The sequence below is a fragment of the Hyaena hyaena genome, unplaced genomic scaffold, assembly GCF_003009895.1.
Source record: "Hyaena hyaena isolate Hyena2069 unplaced genomic scaffold, ASM300989v1 scaffold_998, whole genome shotgun sequence".
Lineage (NCBI taxonomy): Eukaryota > Metazoa > Chordata > Mammalia > Carnivora > Hyaenidae > Hyaena > Hyaena hyaena.
In genome coordinates, this window is record NW_024081633.1 from 18,767 (window position 1) to 30,866 (window position 12,100).

The following is a 12,100-nucleotide window of genomic DNA, read 5'->3' on the forward strand; positions in this document are numbered from 1 at the left end:
TTTGTGTAAAACAGAAGGTTAACTGGTCTTTATATAGAGGACATATTTAAAAACATTTATTAAACGTGTTTATATATATACTCTTGAAATGCAAGTGATTCACAAAGACAAATATAGCAGCACAAAGCTTTATTCATGCTGTCATACCGCCAACATATATTGTTCAAATACATTTTAAAATTATCACGTGAGGAGTTGAAGGCATAACTTCACACTCACATTGGTGTCTTTCTCAAGTGAGAAACGGATAGAGTGGAAGTGGGAGGCAGAGGGAGAGGGAGGAGAACAGGGAGGGAGCAAGAGAGAGAGAGAGAGAGGAAGATTAGAAGGAAAAGAAGAGAGAGAGAAAATACTAAAAACCGTTCTGGGGCCCACAGTCTCATCTATCCCAAGTATGTAGGCATCACATCTAGCTTGTAACAAAGAGCTGGCCATGGCGTTTCTTTTCGGCTCGAGACAAGGCTGATACAGGGGGCACCACATGCATGCATGTCGCCTCATCTAAGTCCCCATTCCTTGAGGAGTTACGAGCTCTGACCCCGAGTGGCCGGTGCACGTTGCTAGGCACGCAGGTGTCTTGCAGAGGCTGCCCAGGTTTGTGCGTGCGCGCTCAGGGGCGTTGGTGCATCCGTATGTTGGGGAGAGGGAGGAGTCCCTTCGGCCTGAGACTTACCGCGATCCCCACATTTTCCGGTTATCATGGGAGGAGTGTGCGAGGTCAGAGGGACAGGTAGCCCTTGCGGTGATAAAGAGCGCTCAGTGCGGACCGGCAGGGCGGGGGAGGAGAGAGGTGGCACGGCCAAATCTTAACGGGGCCCCGGGTGTTTGCAGACCCAAGTGCAGCGCCCTGGGTCTCCACGGAGTCGCTCCAAAGCTGCTGCCTGAGAACCCGAACCTCAGCTCTGCCTCACTTCGGGATCCTCTTCCTCCTCCCCCACCGCGTACCTGGCCTGAGCGGCGGGACACGTGCCCGGGAAGCCCCTCTCGGCGGGACCGGCCCAGCCTCGGTTCGCCTCTGCCTCCTGCCGCCGCCGCCGCGTCCCGGCTCGCCGCGCTCCCGCCCGCACCATGGAAGAATCGGGGTAAACCCGCGAGCACCGGTGACTTCTCCTCCGGAGTCTCCGGCCTGGCAGCTTTTGGGTGAGATGAGTGGGGGAGCTGCTGTTTCTGCCGGTGTGAGGTTGCCCCGAGAAGCCCAGGGCGAGCAAGCGAGGCTCCGCGGAGGCCGGGAGCCGCGAGTCCGCGCGTCCCGCGGCGTCTTCGCCCTCCTCTGCTTCCCCGCGCCAGGGTTTGTTTATATAGGATCTGGAAGCTGGGCGGACTTGCCCACCCCCTCCCGGCGGCCCGCCCTCCCCTCCCGGGCTCGGGCTCCCGCACGTGGTCGGCACCGGCAGCGTCTCGGCGGAAGGCGGGCGCCAGCGAGCGCGGAGCGGGCAGCCGGGAGCTAGCGCGGCGCTGCCTCGCCTGCCGCTCGCCTTCCCCGGCGGCGCCGTAGCCCACCGCCCGGCCCGGCGCAGACTCGGCTTCGCCTGCCTCCGTCCCCTCCGTGCGGAGGGAGGGGGGGGGGGGGGACGTGGAAAACACCGCCCTGTAGGCGCTCGTGATGTTTCTCCGGGTTCGTTCAGTTGCCGGAAAAGAATGGTAACATGAAGAGCGGAGCGTGAGAGCGTCACGCGGGAAGGGGAAGAGATTGATGGGCAGAGCGCTCACTTCGCGGAAGATCACGTTCCCAGGGCTGCGCGAGGCGAAACGGCGCGGCGCCTCCGCTTCCTGGCTGGACTCCGCTGACATCTGTAGCCTCGCTTCCAGCGGGCTCCGCGCTCGCCAGCCGCTGCCTGCCGAGCACGGTTTGGACCGCGCGTGAGCATCCAGGAGTTTGTGGACCTCCATCCAAACAGGAGTTGTGCTCCAGAGTCCCTGGATCCGCGTGGAGCCCGCCGGCACGCTGGCTTCAGGGGGAGTTGAACTTGAGTTCAGGTGGGTTATCCCAGGGGGAGCGCAGGAAGAGATGTTCAGGGAAGACGAGGAAGGTGATGTTCCAGTGTCAAAAGCGGACACTTTTCTACCTGACACTTGCTGGGGCTGAGCCGCTTCCTCCCACGCAGTTCCCCCTACTGACCCGCTCCTCCCCAAGCCAACCCTCCCCCACTAAGGGGGGGGGGAGAACACCTTACGTATCTAGCATGCTATAGACTTTCATAACTTATGATTATGTGTGCAATGAACCTGTTTACTCCATTGCTTTATATTAAGGGAGGCTTAATGATTTACTCAGTCAAGTCATTTACTTCTAAGCCAATAGATAATGCCTTCGTCATAGTTTTCTGGGGGGGAAAGTAACTGTGCGTTTGTTCTGCAGATGCCCAACTCCCTCTGAATCGTGTGCAGATTGGTGCTGAGCACGCAACAAAAGTTTTTAGCTTCTCCTCAGTTTCTGGTGCTTCGCAGGGGAGAGGAAAGGACTTTGGCATTAAACACAAGAAGCAGTCAGGGAGCCATCTCCTTTAACTTTTCTTCTCTGTTATCATTTGCAATGAAGAGGAAACAGAAGAGATTTCTGCAGATGACTTTGTTATTCACGGTGGCTCTAATTTTCCTGCCCAATATTGGTCTCTGGTCTCTGTACAAGGATAAGCACCTGGTGAAATCTACAGAACCCGGGGAGCAGCAGGTAAGTGCCATCTGGAGAAAGATCACTGGAGGATTGGTAAGGCATGCAACTCGCGGGGACACAGGGAAGCGAGCGTGGGGTAGCCTTGGCTTTTCCCCCAAGTCTTTGCAGAGCTGATATTACAAGACTAGAGACTTTGGGATTCAAGTAAGTAGTTTTAAGATCGCAACCAATGACATGGGTGAAATGTAAAATAAACTAGAAAAGAAGGCTAAGACAGGTCAACAGGAAGAGAAGACAGTCTTTCTCAGTTGGTCTTTAGGTTGATTTTGAGGTGGACGAAAGGTAACTGCTAATTTGTGGGATGTAAAAGTCGGTTTGGTACAAGTTCAGTCACAGGGGGTCATTTCTGCTTTTCATCTGCTTTGGGTTTCTATATTAAAGTGAACCGGGTTAATTAAATGATTAAACTTGGGAACTAGGTCTCAAAAAACAAGCTACAATTTTCTGTATTTTTGGTTATAGTTTTTGCTTAGCAACAGCGTTTTACTCTGTGGAAACTTAAAGTCTCTGTTTTTTCTATCCTGTTGCTAAGGTGGTGGGGTGGGGTGTACAGGGCGAGTTATTAAGGATGTCCACTCAGTTTTACAGTCTGGTGCTAACAGTTTGTTGCTAAAAGCTTTCCTTCATATCTGAAACACCGCGTAGTGTGGTATGCTTTGTTTTTACATAGTATGCAGTCTGTTTGTGCATCACTCATGATTTAACTGTGATCAAAATAACTATCTTTTTTAGTGAGTAATAATGAGAAAAATAGCCTTCACAAAATGTTGATAAATAATATTGTTGAATTTCTTGTTTATCAATAAATATAACAGCTTCTGTAATTAAACTTTTAACAATAGAATGCAGCCTTCTTTGTGATAGTGATGTAACACGTTTTAAACTAGTCTTATGGATCACCGCAGAGTATTAATATTCTTAATTTCAAGGGTCATCACCCATGTACACTATGTACCTTCCACATACACAAAGTTTTTAAATTAAAGTACATTTATGGACAATAGCAATATATAAATGGTAATAAAATATTGGTTCTTATACTTAACAAAGTTTAATCTTTTTATTCAGTGAGTGGTTAGTTGTGAAGTATATGAGGTAATCTGTTTTTTTCATTTTGATAAGTACTCATTACCAGCCTCTAAACGTCAGAGGTAACTAGTTGCCTATGGACTTTTGGTGGATTGGGATTTTGAGGAAAAATGTTGACATGCTTTTATTTATTGGTTGAGTTTCATCATCCCTTCTATGTGGATATACTTTTATTTGAAGTATATTCTGTTTTGTTATTACAGTGGAGAAAAAGAAGATGGGCACTTTGAATGTGAAACTTTTTTTTCTATGAAACAAGATTTTATTAATGTTCGTAATTAATACCTATTTTGTGAAATTTCTATTTCAAAATAGTTAAAACTAACAAAAACAAAATGATTTTTCCTTGAAGTTTGCTAATTCAATTAACAATAACCAGCTGAAGTATTTGCTGTATAGCTAACATAAAACACTAATTAATCTTATTAATGAGATCTTTACAACTTTCACACTGGCTCTTATTGATTTTGACTCTTAATGAGAAATGTGCCCAGTAGCATTAAAAAATGAAATTTGCCAACTCAACTTTCTGACTTATAATCTCCAAAAGGTTTCCTTGTTTCTGGTTTTTCTGGAGTACCAGTGATACTTAATATTAGGTAATAAATTAATGAGTGTGAAGGGCATGGGGTGGCAAGAGAAGAGGCTGTTTCTCAGTTTTGTGCACCGCATGGTTAAATAACTGATGGGTATCTTGTGACATTCCTGTTTAATCATCCTATGTAAAAGTTTTGAAACCAAGAATAAAGATAGACAGTAATATGCCATAAAATGAGTGCCAATCACATACTTTAGTAGTTTTTTCCTAAGAGTTTTAAAAAGTAATATTTACTTATTGAAAGGAAAGAAAATTAAAAAGGTAGAAAGCTATGTTCCTGAAACATAGAAATCATTGTAAAACAGGAAAAGATAAGCTTTTCTTGGTTTTATTCCACTATTAAATATAATTGGAAAGAAAATTAGGATACTTGACATCGGATGTCAAGTATTGGATAAATACAAGTTAAGTCATATATATGTATATGTGATATGTATGTATACACACTTGACCAAATAAAAAGTGACTTGCAGTGATGAGTTAACATGGTTAATATTGTGAAATAATATTTTGCTAATGTATCTATAAATCAATGTTAGTAAGTCGGCTAAACATCCAGGTTTCCAGTTGAAGCATGAAATTTGACTATTGGGTAATGTGTTATTTAAATTTAGCAATTTGTTCTAAAAAGACTATTTCATGGTTAATCGCTAAAATGTTCTTCAAAAGCCATCTTTTCCTATATTTATCACTAAGTTGTAAAATCAGGAGGGTAAGGATAATGTGCTGATGGAGGCATTGACAGCAGTAAGTACTGAAGCTATTCACAACAAGTCACATGCCCACATGAGCGGTCTATTTTTACAGCACTTATGTGTAAAACAGTTCTTGTTCTGAATGTGATGTGGTGGTGGTCACGGGAATTGAACACCTTTACTATTTGAAATAGTTTAATTATTACAATGGGCTGCAGGCAAATACTTTAATTTATGGCGATTCAAAATCATAGGATGGATGATACTTTTAAAATTCTACTCATTTGTATTTTACCAGAGCACATCACCAACAGTTTGTCTATCTACTGTGCAGTCTAAAAAGTATTTATAATATAATCTGAGACAAAGTGAGGGTAAACAGAAAAGGCTGATAGAAACTATATATTAATTTTCATGCTGTTTAGTGTTTTGCACATTTTTTCTGTTTTATACTGTTGCAAGTTAATTGTATTTGTTGTCATTTCACATTAAGAATAATATTTATTAAAAAAGAATAATATTTATGATAATTCCCAGAATATTTAAGCATCTCATATCAATAGTGTGGAAAAGAGAAAAAATATGAAATAAAAGTTCCCAGATTATTCACCTAAAAGTGTTTTAATCCTTTCTCTCACATGACCAAAGGGGATTGAAAAAATAGTGTTAATAATGCAATAATTAAAATGTGTATTTTGTTGTTTGGGCTCTGCAAACCTGGAATCAAGTTACTGAAATTAATTTTTAAGCTTTTGAGATTTTTAAGTTTTTAGAAAATTTAAAACTATATTATGACTTTGGCTTATATGTTATCAGTAATGATTGTCATGTGTTATTTTACACTGAATTAATTTTGTCACTTTTTTTGCTGTTACTGGGATGATAGAGTTATATCCTTTATTTTGTTTAGAAATACATACATTTATTAGAAATAATCTATTGATAATGAATATGATATTTAATGAGGATGATTACCATATGATTATTGGGTAGTAATTCTTCATTTCATTTTTTTCTTAAAATTTGAATTGAAGCTCTTCTCTGGTTTCAGCTGCTTTTAAATTAGTTATATATTTGGATCTTAAGCTGTGCATTAGGTTGAAACAAAGAACAAAACAATGTTTTAGAGCAATACTACTTCATCCAGCATTGTACCTTTCTTCCTGATTACTTACATAATAGTAGTTAAATAAAAACTACCCCCCAAACACTTTCTTTTCCTTAATACATTAAAAAGTTTAATTAAAAAAGTACCTGTAATTTAGCAACTAAGTTTCAAATAATATGACTTGTAGAAATAATACGAGAATATTGACAATTGAAAATGATCTTGCAATATTTTTGTAAATTATTTTTAGGAAATTAAAAAACTAGAGTCAGAATTCCCACATTTTAAAGCAGACATTTTCAGAATTATTCAGAATGATTTTAGAAACTTTTGTTTGCCCTGGATTTTTTACCACATTAAGAAATAAAACAAAAATGAAAAACTAGATGCTCAAGTCACTTTTAAACTGCGGAACCTTCTCATTTCTTGTACTTTAGAATGTCGGGTGGTCAAATACTAATCACGCTTGCCACAGAAGGTATGGGAGTCCTGACATCACATACTGGGTATGGGAAGTAATGTGTGGTAATAGTTTGTTTGTAGTCAGATCCACATGTAAGCTGTACATGACAGATGTGAGACTTTACCTTCATTAAAAAACAAACAACAAAACAAAAACCTCTCCTGAAAGATTCCTCATGTCTTTGACCAACTAGTCCAATGTTAATTTGCACCACACTTTGAGGGGATTCTTTCTGTGGCTAAGAACATCCTTTTTTCCTGTGGCATTTTAAATCTGTTTTATGATGTGAAGATGTCAGATAATTGTTGCTGAGTGTATGCAAGCTGACTTGCTTTCCTTTGTCATGCTGATCACTAAGGCTGCAGAGTGTGTTTCTTTTCCAGCAAACACCTTAGATAGTGGAAAAGCTAACCAAGGGCAGGCGAAAAAAATTAAGGCTTTTTGTCTTCCTGCACTTAGGATTATCAATACACTAGATGTAAAATGATACATTAGTTTGAGCCACACTGCTCTTAATTAGCTAAAATGTAGGTTTTAAATTAGGATTTTAAAGGACCTTTTCTTGAATTTATGGAAAATCCATTCTGACTCGCTACAGGATCGCACCGCACAGACCACTGTAACAAGTGTCTTAATTATTTGCTGTGACCTCGTAGATCGCAACATGATTAGTTCATCACCTTGCCTCCTGGGAGACTGTGTGAAACACAGTCTGGTGTTCACAATCTGGGAAAAAATTAGATAGGTTTTTCTCTTGTTCATTGCTGCATTGGCTAAGCTGTGCTGAAACAATTAGCCTCCAGTAAGTGCTTTTTTTTTTAATTCAAAAATATTATTTTTATTCTCTAAAAGAAACCAAGTCAAGAGTGGAATATGTAGGGAAAAGGGTAAGGAAGTTTGGGTGCTTCAGTAGCATAGAGAAGAGAATTGGGGGTTTGTTACTGTTGTTGTTTTAAGTTTTGTGAGGAGTGGCCATGGCCACCTTTAGGGAACTTTGCAACAGTGTCTCCTCTTGTAACAGTTTTATATAGATCAAAGTTGGCTAAAGTACATCAGGAATAACCTTAAAGGAGGGGATGCAAATTAAAATGGGAAAAGACCTTAGCTGAGGCAGGAATGAATGAGATCTGGAAGCCCATGTGTTTGTGCTTGGTCTCAGATGTCACTCGTTTTTCATTTGCTTGGCTTATTCATGATGAAGAGCTGAGCACTGGATACTTTGGATTCTTAAAACCATCTGACAGGACCCTGTTGTTCTTCTCTATCCTTCATGTTTACATGTACTTACACAAGTACCTTTACTGAATCAAAGGTACAAACGTGCCATGAAATAAGAGTTTCTCGGTATGATAGTAAAAGTTAAAGACATACTCATAAACTAGATACTAGCTCTCCATATGACCTCCATCTGTCACACCATGAAGCTAACAATTAATTCCTAATTTTCTCAATGTAGTTGTAATTCTTGAAGGGACAACAACAACAACAACAACATACAACATACAAACCATTTGTTCCAGTGAGAATATATACACATAACACATACAAACATATCTACTGGGTTATTTAAGGGAGGTAAAGAAGAGACCGGGTATCCACAAGTGTTCCAGAACATGCTTGACCCCACTGTACCTCACTTAATATGCTGATGTCTGTGGCGGCCAGAAAGAAGGTGAAAAAGTAAAGGTGTATTTAGGGCTAAAGGCAAATCACGTGAATGTTTTCTGAACTCTTCTACTTTCAGTGTAATGGTGGAAAATGTGGGCTAGAGTAGCCGTACTCTCAAAGTATTCAAAGTATTCATTTCACTTATCCATTTAGCAACAAACATCCACACATCCACATGCTTAGTCTCACTTATAAAGAAAAAATAAATCCCCCCAACTGTTTCATTTTCTGCAATGTTTTTCTTGTACTTTTGTAACTTTATGCTTTTTCCATTGCTTTGAATCCACAAGAAGCTGTTAGTCAACTGATTTGGAAGCATCATTTAAATGTTAGCATGAAGAGAGAGAAAATGCCTCTGTCTCTAGAAGTACTTACATATATTTAGCAAGTGTGAGACTCCTAGCAAGGATTTAGCCTTGTTAGAGTTGCATGGATTATAAATAGGGTGAACCGTTTATTATCTGGTAATAGAATCAATGCTGTTGTGGTTGCCATAGACTATGGCGGTGGCTATTAGCTCTCTGGTGCAAGGAGTGCTGGTGTCTCAATGAGGGCTGAGAAGGCTAATTTTTAATTTATTGCTCAATTACTCATGGACTGTTATTTTCAGTACTCAAAGTCTAGAAAGCCAGAGACAGGGAATTTTATTATAAATCATTTTGAACTATTTTATCATAATAAAAATGACCACATCGTCAGGGCTGCCACCCAAATTTGAGTGAGTTGAGCTTTCTGTTTCCCTTATTTTTGGCATATTTCCTCGGCCAAAGAATCCAAGTGAACTTAATTTTAGGAGAAGTATCAGAATCTCCATACCTGCTTGTTGTCTTTCACTACGTAAGGATGGAGGCTCTGGCACCAAATCATCAGGGTTCAAATTCTGGTTCCAGCACCTCACCCTCTGTGACATTTAAGCAAGTCATTGATCTCCAGATCAGTTTTCTCTCAAGTTAACTGGGAATGATAATACTTTTCTTGTAGTGTTACAGTAAGGACCAAATGGTTAGCATCTTAAATGGCACACAATAAGGGTTAATGAATATAGATTATTATTATTCATAGTATAAGCATTTATAAGCAATCATTGCCTTTAGCAAGGACATTAGTGTTTGTTTAATAAATATTTGCAGATGGTTTTTCTTCACAAGGTGATGTCAAGAGAACACAGCCGCACAATAGGTATGGTACAAGACTGTCATTGATGTGTTAAATCTGGAAAGGAGGGACTGTTCAATAAACAAATGAAAAAGGTCTAGAAAATAAAAGGCCTTTTTCTTTGTAATTTTTTGGTCCAGTGCTTAAGGACGGGTTGTTAATTTTATTTTTCATATAATTTATTGCAAAATTGTCGAATTTTTGGTATATTGTATTCAAAGTTATTAAAAAATTGAAGCATTTAATAGACGAGATTTTTTAAGAACTGATTCTTTGTAGTGACCCATTTCATTTCCCATAACAGATAAAGCCGATGCCTTACATCGAGGCAATTTTTTTTCTCTACATTAATTACAAACAAGAATCAGAGAACCGCTTTTGTTGTTTAAATCTTGGTCATGAGAGAGATTGGATTATTCTGAAAAAAAAATTAAAAGGAGAATAGAAACTATCAAAATCATGAAGCTACTTTACAGAATTATTATTCCCTTCCATGGAATTAGGAGCTACAGACAAAGCATATTGCATGTGCCCATTTGTAACAAAGAAACAAGCACCAAATAGAATTTTCTGTATGTTTCAAGGGCATGTAGAAAGGGAGAGAATGACATGGTTAGTCTCTTGGACCCACTAGACAGGGCTTCATTCCTGTAGGAGGAGAATACAGACCTGCTTCTTTCTTATCAAAATTAGGCAGGGTTGGAATTAGGCTGAGGGAAAGGCAGATACTTCAGTTTCTAATGTTGGGCTCACCACTTACCAAAATATATCATTTTGGGCAAGTCACTTAACATCTTTGAACCTCAGGACTTCATATATTAACACAGACATTATCTCATAAAAGTATGGGAGCGAAAACTAATTGGACTAATATATGTGAATTACCTGATGCATAGTAAATACTCAATTAAGGGAAGATAAACAAACAGCATTGCTACCTTTTTCTCAGTTTTTAGAATATTCATTGAAAGTAGCGAATAAGCTTAATATTGGGCAAACCCAGTAAAATATAATAAAATAAACATATTACTGGTAATTTGTGTATCATTGATAAAATAGATATTTATTGGCTGTGTGCATGATATTGTGCTACTCCCTGTGGCAAGTAAGTGATTAAGAGATAAATCTGTTTTCAATTAGCTTACAATCAATCTGCTCATTAAGGAGCGACATGCACACACCCATAATATAGAGATGGATTAGATTTTTATAAGAAATACATGTTCCAGTTATACATAGTTTAGAAGAGGTAGAGGAATGTCAGTTACTGTGTGATATTTATGTGGTCCTAAGTGTTTTCTGCACATTTACTGATTTAATCATTCAACAATTCATTGAGATAGGTTCTTCTGAATAACTCAGTACACAGCTATGTAAGGCACAAAGACAAAATTTGAGTCTGTGCACTCTGGATTCATAAAAAGAAAGATGATGAACAGTGTTTATGGTCACATGATTTAATGCAAGTGAGGACTTTGAAAAAGTGACTGGGTTTGATAATTAGTCCCTGATATTGTCTTCATTATAGTTACACACAGGGATAGAGGTATGAACAAAATTGTTAATGGTTAAATGGTAAGACTAAGCATACAACTAAAATATTTTATAAGACAGATAATGAGTATTGGTGGGGCTAGCACTGACATAAACAGCTGAATGTGGGGTCCTGGTTGGTAGGAAATGAGAAGCCAGAAGAAGGCTGATGCACTGGGAGGATGAGGGCCCAGTTGCCAAGGACAATGAAGATAAATGAAAACAAAGCAGGAGAGAAGCTGAAAAGGTTGTTAGGATCTGAAAGGTAAATATAGAGCCTGTGCTTGTTATAGTTTGGCAGACAAGTCTGAGATTTTTCCTATACAAGTATCCAGCTAATTTGGAGAAGTAATTGAACATTTGTGAAATGTTCTGCAAAGTGTGAAATGGTATAATATAGATACATATCTGTAATATCTAGATAGATGATAGTTAATTAGATGTTTATCATAATATATATAGTCTATAATAAAGATTGAAGACTATAATATTGAATGGGGATGTCAAGAAACCGCACAGCTACCTGGCCAATAAGACAGCAATGTACCTGTCAAAATAAATGCAGACAATGAACAGATGTGCAAAGAAAAAAAGAAAAAAGCAATTGGTTAGGAATAGGTAGTGGGATGAGGGGCAATGGAGGAATAACAATCATTATGATCTAAACATTAGATTAAAAGTAAGAATAAAAGACAATATATTAATAATGATAGTTATTAATAATGATAGTTAAAACAACATTTGTTTATAATTTCTTACCATGTGCCACACACCATGTTAAACTGTCCTTAAGTAGTCACAGCAAATTCATGATATATGGAATATTACTATCCTGTAGGCAAAAGTGAAGAGATTTATTTTTTCAAAATTAGTCAAAGTCTTATAGTGATTATTCTATTAATATTGAAGTGTTGGACTCTCTATGATTTACCATGTAATGGAACTACAGTGGACATAACCTGGACCATAGCAACACAAGAAAATATATATTAACTCAGCAGTGTAAGGAAATATGCACAGTGGCTGAGGGCTTGGATATGAGAGCCAGGCTGCCTGGTTTCAGTTCCAACTCTATTATTTGCTATGTAGGACAAGTTGCTTATCTTTTCTGTGTCTT

At 39.1% G+C, this 12,100-nt stretch overlaps 1 pseudogene; it reads left to right on the forward strand.

The window, feature by feature from the left end:
* The first annotated feature begins 2,533 nt into the window (after positions 1 to 2,533).
* The window catches only part of LOC120223528, a 160,741-nt pseudogene continuing 151,174 nt past the window's right edge, over positions 2,534 to 12,100 (forward strand).